General features: G+C 43.3%; 1 protein-coding gene across 1 annotated transcript in view; it reads left to right on the top strand.

Annotated features, from left to right (window-relative positions):
* Window positions 1-3,265: 3,265 nt before the first annotated feature.
* The window catches only part of FAM110B (family with sequence similarity 110 member B), a 73,516-nt gene continuing 66,880 nt past the window's right edge, over window positions 3,266-9,901 (top strand). The window contains exon 1 of the mRNA XM_083747946.1: window positions 3,266-3,940. The gene's annotated coding sequence lies outside the window, so the exon portion shown is untranslated. The remainder of the gene's footprint in view (window positions 3,941-9,901) is intronic.

The raw sequence follows: 9,901 nt of genomic DNA, 5'->3' as shown, positions 1-9,901 counted from the left end.
ATTTTCATGAGTCTCTATCCTTTTGGATCTGTTCTTGGGATAGGGGCCTTAGGTCAATCCCTTTTCCTCCAGCTCCTCTCACTTTGTCATCCATGCCACAACCCAGTTGGGTGAGTCTCTGCTGGTCAGCAGTAGGGCACTGTGCTTTTCACCTGTTCTAGCTGTCCTACCTGCATCAGCATACACAACTTGGGAGAAGCCAAGTTAGGACCAGAAATGGAAAGAGCAATAAAATCAACAGATAACAACAAGCATGCCATTAGACTATCTTCCATAGTCAGCCCCACATTCATCTCAAAGGGACATGTGGAGGAGAGGTAGCCAATCCCACTACCCAAATCTGGAAGCAATTCACTAGATTTGTTTTTCTGCTGGAAGCATGGTTTTGGTACCAAAGCAGGTTATGGATTCATCATGGGCTCTTGAATCCACCTATAGATTCCAAAACTGTTTGGCTCCCGAAGCTTGTAAATCTATTATAATACAGAAATCCTGCAACTAAATCCTGCAAGATAAATCATACATTAAAAATGGAGTAAAAGTTTATATATATAGTAAGGCTAAGCCACAGCATTTAAATTTTATAGTGTTTATCCTAATCTCGAGGTCCTGAGATTTGCAAAATGAAACATGATAAGATGTGGCAAGAAGCACAGCCACATTGTGTCATAGTGTGTATTTGAACAAAACAGTCAAGATTTATCATAGAGTTAGGAGGATTAGCAATAAAGCTTTGCCATGTTCTTCAAAATCAGTCATATTAACAGCAGCTTTGCGAGACATCTGTGCAGTACGCTGTAGATGAAATCCAAATAAATACACATAAAGAAAGCGATTATCACTTCTATAAGAATCCCAACCTAATGCTTTATACCCACAACAGCCCTAATTAGATAATTAATGCTCTCATTTTATGGACAGGAAAATGAGGCTTAGCCAGTGACTTGTCTAGACCAGCTTTCCCCCTCCCCTACTGGTTCTGCAGGCTAGGGATGATGGGAGTTATAGTCTAACAACATCTGGAGAGGGGACCCAAGGTTGGGAAAGTCCAGTCTAGGCAACTAGAAAGTCCATAGGTGAAAGGGATTTGAACCAAAAGAAAATCCTGTGGTGCAACATACACAATGAAACATGATTCAGGTAAGTAGCTGAAGAAGTGTGCTTATACCCAGAACAAACTTAGTTGTTATACCCAGAACAAACTTAGTTGGTCTCTAAGGTGCTACTGGACAATTTATTTATTTCAAAATGAAACATGATATTCTCAAAAAGTGGAAGTGTGAATTAGAACACTCATATGCTTAAATATGTGTTATTAGGACACTTCTGCATTCTATGCACTGCAGTGGGAACTTCGTCATTCTAGTCCCCAGCATACTTCCATTCTGGGAAAAGTCTAGAGAGCCATAGAAGCAGACTAGAAAATGAATAGAGTGTCCCTATTCCATACAGAGCTCCTTCACTACAAACATATCTATAGGTGCCACCTGTGGAATGCTGAACAGCATAGGGCAGGATGGTCATGGCTTCCATTTATGGGAAGATGGTTTGGCTTCCTACAGGATAACTTGCATGAGGGAGTTGTTCTGAGGTGGTTTGGCCTTTAGCAGCAGGCACAGGTTATACTTTCCTGCACTTCTGCTTGGTTTCGTGCAAGCTGCCCTTGCTATATTTTAATCAATATAAGCTTTAAACATATTCCTATGTCAAGTCTTCATTCCAGGTGCACCAACAAGCCCCCTTCCCTAAAAAAAGGGGGGAGAACGCAGCAAAATGGTTTCTGCTCTTTCTCAATTTAATCTTATTTCATGTGATATGGGGGGGGGGGAATTAAAAGTGCAACACTTCTACCTTCAAAAGCAATAAGACTGCTGCATGCAGCTAAGGTTTTCATTGAGCTGGGAAGACTTCTGAGGAACTATATTTTTATTATTAAGCTTAATTGTCACTTGTCACCCTAAGGGTCTTCCAGCAATTCACATTTTAAAAATATACATATATATAGAACTATGTGCTATACATAGAAAGGATGGGAATAATGTAACACATTAATATTCTATACAACATAGTGGAAAATCAAAAACAATTTAGGTAGATTGACCTTTGCTGCAGCCTGATTGGCTAATTTGTATCCCCTTCCATCCAAAGCCCCAACAATGACTTGAAATACTGACTACACTACAGGACTGTCATAACTGACACCTTCAACCATGGTCTCCCATCCTGAAATAGCAGGCTAAGAGATTGCATTTTTACTGGAATTGCATTGGCAGGGCCTTTTCATACATTTTTTTTATAAGGAGGGGGCGGAACCAAAATGAAGCATGGTAGTAACGAGTCAGTATATACAGTGGTACCTCTGGTTAAGAACTTAATTCGTTCTGGAGGTCCGTTCTTAACCTGAAACTGTTCTTAACCTGAAGCACCACTCTAGCTAATGGGGCATACCGCTGCCGCCGTGCCACCAGAACACGATTTCTCTTCTCATCCTGAAGCAAAGTTCTTAACCCGAGGTACTATTTCTGAGTTAGCGGAGTCTGTAACCTGAAGCATCTGTAACCCGAGGTACCACTGTAATTATGATGGGACTTAGGTTGCAATCCTACTTCCATTTACCAGGGAGTAAGTCCTATTAAATTCAATAGTGTCTGCTTCCAAGTAGACCTGTTTTAAGACTGCAGTCTATGTACACTGTAAGTATATCTGACCCCAATGAGATATGCCTTGCAGGGAAACATTTGGCCATTGGCTCATTATTTACAAATCACGGATACCTACCATCCATAGAGAGTGTGAAGAATTCAGTTTCCTAGCGCCAGCTTTAAACGGACAGTATACTACACTGAGTTTCAAATTGGCATCCTAGCCTCTGTTTTTTAAGAGGGGGGGGGGGGAGAAGTTAAAGTAACACCAGGCCAAACTAAGAACTGGTTCAGGCCACACAAAACCAGTGTGAGAAAACACCCTCTTTCTCAAGCTTTAATCCTATATATATTTTTTTTTAACCTGAGAGTAAACTTTAACTGAACCGATGTTACTTCGCAGGAAAAGCGCAGAGGCTTTTAGGCTGCTAGTTCTCGGGGGAGGGCGAGGGCTTGCGCGCAAATCACTTTGCGCAGCTTCGCACATGCTGCTAAAACAACAAAGCCGAATGCGGAAGAATAGATCGTCACAGTTCTCGCAATCCAAATTATGACTGGTTTAAAGGGGAAAAGGGGGGGGGGACCTTTCCCTGGCTTACTATTCATTTATTTGGACGCCTGCATTGGCTGGCTGCCTTCCCTCTCTTCCTCCCCTCACACGTCTTGGTCCAAACCCAGAGCATTGCCTTTAAAAAGAAAAGGGAAGGGATGGCGAGAGGGCCGCTTTCTCGGCAGCGTCTGCTCCGTTACACGGAGGGGGCCGATTCAAGCCTATTGTGTGCGGGCAGCAGCATCCCCCGCCCCGCCCCCTTCCCCATTTCAGCCTGGACCAAACCATCCCGAAGTCGAGGGGGCCCCAGAGGCAGCGGGGAAAGGAGCATGCCAGCCCCTTGGCCCAGCCGCGCTCTCCCGAGAGCTCAAGGCCGGAGCTCGAACCGGGGCTTCTGGCTGCTTTTTGGCTAGACCCTGCGAGGCCGCCCATGGAGAAAAGGCAGCCCCGGAGCAAGGCAGCTTCTTTCCCTCGACTCCCCCTCCGCGTTGGCGAGGCAGTGGGAAGGACGGAGCTCGGCGCCGCCGCCGCAGCCAGCGGCTCTAGCTGTGGCAGCAGCAGCAGCAGCAGCAGCAGCAGCTCGGTCGTGGGAGAGTTTCATTCAGCGCGTGGAGGGAGCCCCGCGCGCGCCGGCGGGACGGCTTAGCGGGCTGCGCCCCCTCAGCGGTTCGCCGCCTCGTCTCCCCTTTCCACGGGAGCTGGCGTCGCCTGGCGCGGGGCTTGGTATCTCTGAGGAGAGGCGCGGCAGGTAAGGGTGCTTCTGAGAGAAACGGAGAGGGAATCCGGGCGCCTCGGGACCGGTGGCGGCGGCGGCGGAAGAATACCGGAGGGGTGTGTGGAGAAGGTTGGCTGGCTGTCTGTCGCGCTCGTTGTCTGGCGCAGCTACAGCTCCGTCTCGTCTGCCCTCCCCAACCCCCTCACATCTCGGCTGCTCTGACTGGAGCGCCTGTGCCTTGTTTTGTTGCAATGGCCATAAGCACAGGAAAGCAAGCCAGCAAGCAACATTGCTGCCCGTTGAAATAGCAGCAGCTGAGGGAAAGTGGGGGGGGGGCGCTTGCTTGCTTTGTGCATGCGCCAACCACCTGGACTGAGCCCCCCTCCAAAAGGGCATTGTTCTTCCAGTCTCTCGGAGATATTTGGGTTAGAAGCAGGAAGTGGGGGCAGGTTTTGGGGGGAGGTTGCTCGTGTAAACTGGGTTTGTGCTGCAGAGAGGAGGGTGGGTTATCTGCGAGTGCGTAGAGGGAGGCAGGCTTGTTTCCTTGCAGATCTCCAGAGATGGAAGTAATTCCAGGAGAATAGCAAAAGGTTGGATACCCAGAGCTGCCAAAAGGATTCTGTTGGCTCTGCCTGGGAAGCGGAAGAGCTGTTGGTTGCTGAGATCCAGGTGCAGCAGCTTCTGGTTCCAAAGTCTTGCTAGTATCACTGTTGCATCCCGAGGCTGGGATCACGTGCAGCTTTTCAGCTTTAATGTCATATATTCTCTCTCTCTCTCTCTCTCTCTCTCTCTCTCTAATAGTTCAGCAGTGTTTTTGGTTGCAGTCCTAGGAACATTTACTTGGGGAGTAAGTGGAACTAAGCACAGTGGGACTTGCTTCCAAGTAAACATCCATAGGGTTGCATTATTGGAGGACAACTGTGTTTTCACATTTGAGGTGCACCTGTTAGGTGGGAACTGGAGTTACAGTTGCAACTGAATAAATTGTGTTAAGGCAGTATCCTAGACTTCTAGTAATGGCACGGGTCCAAAGGAGGACTTTTCACACAGGCTTTCCTTACCTAAAACATCCATGATACTTGCCTGCCAAACTTCTTTCATCAGTGTCATTTCATTTTAGTGCAGGTCCTTGTAATGGCAATATTATGATCTCAGTCTCATCCATAGATGTGGTATAGTGGCTAGGAGTATAAGTTGTGATGTGGGAAGATTCTACTTAAAATCTCATCTAATTTATGGGGGGGGGGGACTTTCTCCCTCCCCTTTTAGAATCATGTAATTGTAGAGTTGGAAGGGACTCTGAGGGTCACCTAGTTCATAGGCAGGTGGCCCGTATGGGGCTCAAACTCATGACCTTGGCATTATCAACACCATTCTCTAACCACCTGACCTAACTGAGCCCATTTGTAGTGTGAGGATAAGAATACAGTAATGGCCTACTGCATAGGGCTGTTATAGTAACTTTTAAGAAAACATGAAATATTCAACCAGTTAGGCAACAGGTTATGTACTAGAACTGCTTAGATATGAATGGGCCTCATGAAGAGGCTATGTAAAATTCTTGCTTGTGGTGGCATTCTATACAGTAGGCTTAAAGCTATTTACTCCATGCCACCTCCCCAGTCATAGTTTTAAAACCCTTCTAGGGAATCCTGGTGTTTTTGGAGAACTTATCAGTGCATTCTTTAGTGAGAAGACCTATGATGTTAGACAAAGTTCATTACATTTAGTCTTCCATTATTGATCTTTCTTTCCTGAACAGTTTTGCCAGAAGATGTTGGGTGCATTTAAGGCACACTTATGGGTGCACATAGGATAACAGTGGAACTCAAAATGTATGGCCAGTGCCTGATGATTGCAGTGCATGATCTCCTACAACAGAGATGGGGAACCTGTGTCTGTCCAAATATTGCTGAACTACAACTCCCATCATTCCTGACCATTGGTCATAACTGACTAGAACTGATGGAAGTTTTAGGTCAGCAGTATTTGGAGGGTCACAGGTTTCCCAACCTTGCCCTACAGTATACAAGGACTTTTTGGTCATGTGCTAATGTTCTGTAGGAAGTATGTAGTTGTATGTATTCCTGGCAGATAAGTTGATGCAGAAGAGGTTTCCTGAAGACAGAGAGTTCTAAAACCACTGGTATAAGAGACTCTTCATGCCCATTCCACGTGCATCCTTGTTTGTAGAGCATCTCTTGCCCTCTGCAAAAGCATTTTTCATTGCTATCCACATGTGGGCTGCAATATTTGAATGGACCTTTTAGTAGCTTTGTGAAAATGGAAGCGAAAATGTTTTGCATTAAAAAAAAAATCTCACTGGTATCAAGAGAAATTGCATTAATAAGCATTTGACTTCAGGACATGTTATGAGCAGCAAACTCAGTGGAAAAACTATTGAGCCAGTGCAAATATAAATCCAGGTTAGTTCTTCCTTACATCAAGAATTTGTCTTGAGCCTGTTGTATGTCTGAAATACTTTTTTTTAATTTAATTCATTGAGCAATTTTGCTTCACTTAAATGGTCCTGAGTAAGCTGCTCCTTACAGGACCTTGAAAAACTGTTAATAAAATTTAAAACTATAACAACACTGGCCTAGAAAGAGTACATATTTATGACTTGATCTTGGGGTTGTCCAATGTGCTTTAATTCTTTTATGATGAATGAATAAACACAAGGTTCCTTCCTCTAACCCAGACTTCTGTCCTGTTCCAAATCTGGTACACATCTGTCACAACACTGCATGAAATTAGGCTCCTATGAGGGTAACTTTTTTAAATAAAAGGTTGGTAACTGGTCAGATTTCAAAGGGATGCTCTTTCTTTTCAGAGAGGTGAACCTAGTGCGGCAAAAATGCTAAAAAGATACATAGAGACTATACTTCCTTATATATTCTCTAGCTCTTTAGAGGTTATTTTGTTAGTCAGTCAACTGAGCACTGGTTTCACAGTAGTCAGATATATGTCATGTATCCTTTTTATGGAAATGGCGATGTACATCAGTCATGATGTCTCCTGATAGGAAATACAAGGAGCTCCTTGCTGCACCCTGCCACAGTCAGCTTCAGGAATGCCAGGGTCCTAAGTCTTAACCATTTGTAAAACGATCAGACAATTGTGATGGAGGTAGCAAATAATGAAATGGGGACAGGGAAATCTCTTGGTTGCTACAACAATGTGATGTGAAATTCCAGCGGATCAATCAAGGCAGCTTGCTCCTTCATGATAGTGGAAAGGGTGGAAACTTCCTTATGGATCAGCCATAGTGGCAGAAATTATTGTGTTGCTGCTAGTGCGGAATGGAATCGGTCAGCTTGCAGAATCAACTTTCCAAGAGCCAGAAATCAGTTTCAAGCCTTGCATTGTCGTAAGACTGATATCCGCATATCTCAGTTTTAAGTTGTGAAGAATGCCTGATTAAGACTTGTGTCAGTGAGCAGGAGTATACAAGAGGAGGGTGGGGGATACTGATGAGAAAGGTGATGACACTGAAGCATCTGAGTTGGATAATATGAAGCAAAAATGCTTGTGTTGGCCTGACGTCTGCTTAGTGTTACCTTCACCACATTTAAAATCTGGCTTTTGCTGTGCATTCAACATGTGTGTTTCATATGTACTCTGTATTTTATTTGTTTAACTTCATTTTTTAAAATATCTCTTTGGGCTCTTCCTGAGATTCCATGATGAAAACTAAGAACTCTTTATTCTCTTCAGTATTATGTACCTTTGTATTTACAGAACATTATTGGTAATTTCCCTTAAAATAGTTAACCATTTTATTTCATCATGTCATAATAACAGTTGATGGACTTGGTTCTGTTTTGTAAGTGATGTCAGTGTCTCATGCACACTTCTCTTAAGTTGATGATTTAAATACTTGTCTACTCTTTGATAATATTTGACTGGTCAATTGAGCAATATTCCTTTACCAATGAGTTGCCTGAAATCTTGTATTTCATTTCATAATGTTATGTTCTCAGAAGCATGATAATGATTTGCCCTATGTTGAGGTGGAGAAGTAATTGATAAATCATAGTGGTTGATTATAAGATACAGCCATTAAAATTTCATTTCAAGTAAAACTATATTATTACCAGAGCAGACAGGTAACCCATTATTTTGTAGCTGGTCAAATGGAATCAAATATCTGTAAAAGCCTATTGAAAGAGAGATGTATTTCAGCTGACACGGAAAAGTAAACTGTTGATGCTTGGAGAGCATTCCATAGTTGGGCTGCCGCTACAGAGAAAACTGTATCCTGTTCACTACACAATGTTACTTATGTGGTAATGGGATTGAGAAGCCACCCCGCTTAAGCTTCTTTGACAAAAAGGCAGGAGAAAAGTGCAGTAAAATAAATAAATGTGTAGATTGCAAGACAACAAGTTGCATATATATATATATCCATTTATGTTTTTAGAGCATTGTGATGTATTCAAGATCCCAGATTAAGAAAGTCTGTGCTGAGGTGTTTGCCATGCAATGTCAGCACTCCAAGATCATGGCAGCAAAGGATTTTCTTCAGTCTTGAATCGTCAAACTTCAAAAAATCATGTAAAACCTTTAGGATGACTTTTGTGGAACAAGGTTGATTTTCACTCTCATATCTGAATGCTGGCTTTTGTACTTCTATGCAGATTCAGAAGTAAGCTTTGCATAGATGAGTAGGACATGAGATTAGGACTCTATGGAAATACTTGATGTGAAAATTAATGACCATGGTTATTGCTTTGAATCTAACCTTCAAAACCCCTATTTGCAACTCAGCTGGATGGGCAAATTCATTTTGCATTAGTTTCTGTTGGTTTCTTTGTTACACAGATCTCTTCTTATTGTTTTCTGGGCTAGTTTTGCTCTCTAGAGTAGCAACTCCCAAACTGTGTTCCACAGGCAACTACAGTGGTACCCCTGGTTAAGAACTTAATTCGTTCTGGAGGTCCGTTCTTAACCTGAAACTGTTCTTAACCTGAGGTACCACTTTAGCTAATGGGGCCTCCTGCTGCGGCCGCCACACAATTTCTGTTCTCATCCTGAAGCAAAGTTCTTAACCTGACGTACTATTTCTGGGTTAGTGGAGTCTGTAACCTGAAGTGTCTGTGACCTGAAGCGTCTGTAACCCGAGGTACCACTGTAGTTGTCCACAATCTTCATTCAGGTGGTCCACAGCATATCTGTGAAGAACAGTTACAATTTGAATTCCATAAAATTTGATGGCATTCAAATTCTGTTACAATAAAATGCATTACAGTGTTACCTCGGTTTAACAACAGCCCTGTTTATGAACTATACCGGTTTAAGAACGCCGCAAAACTGGAAATAGTATCCTGGTTTGCGAACTTTACCTCAGTCTAAGAATGGAAGCCGAACAGTGGAAGGGCACCGGCGGCAGGAGGCCTCATTAGGGAAAGCACGTTTCGGTTTAAGAACAGTTTCAGTTTAAGAACAGACTTCCGGAATAGATTAAGTTCGTAAACTGAGGTAGCACTGTATAAGAAAATAAGAAGCAATAAAAATACAACTAAAGATCATATAGCATCTAGCAAAGTGCATTACAGTTGCTACAACAGGCAGAAAACAAGGTTCTGCCAGGAACCTTAGCACTTTTCAAGTGGTTCATGGCGAAAGGAAGTTTGGGAACCACTGCTCTGCAGGAGCCAACTAAAGCATGCCTGATTTCTTCTGGCTACAGCCCATTATGTAGAAAGGATTTTCCATGTGGACATCTATGCAGCTTTGTGGTCTGTTCTGTCAACGGAAATAATGTACATTCAGTTAGAAGGAAATATAATAAGCACACAACATATGCACATTTAACCTGTGCACATTCCGCTTTATGTGCTTGGCAAAAAACAAACAAGGGGTGGAAAGGCGTCAGTGTCTGGGGGGGGGGGGAAGACTTTGGCAATCCCACCTGCCATTGAACCCATGACCAATTTTGGCTTTAGGCATGATCCCCAGAACTATAGTGAATGTTGAGAAATCTGTGTAGTT

The sequence above is a fragment of the Podarcis gaigeae genome (assembly GCF_964106915.1).
Source record: "Podarcis gaigeae genome assembly, chromosome: 7".
Lineage (NCBI taxonomy): Eukaryota > Metazoa > Chordata > Lepidosauria > Squamata > Lacertidae > Podarcis > Podarcis gaigeae.
The sequence above is the reverse complement of the archived record's forward strand: the minus strand, read 5'-3'. Positions and strand labels throughout refer to the sequence as shown.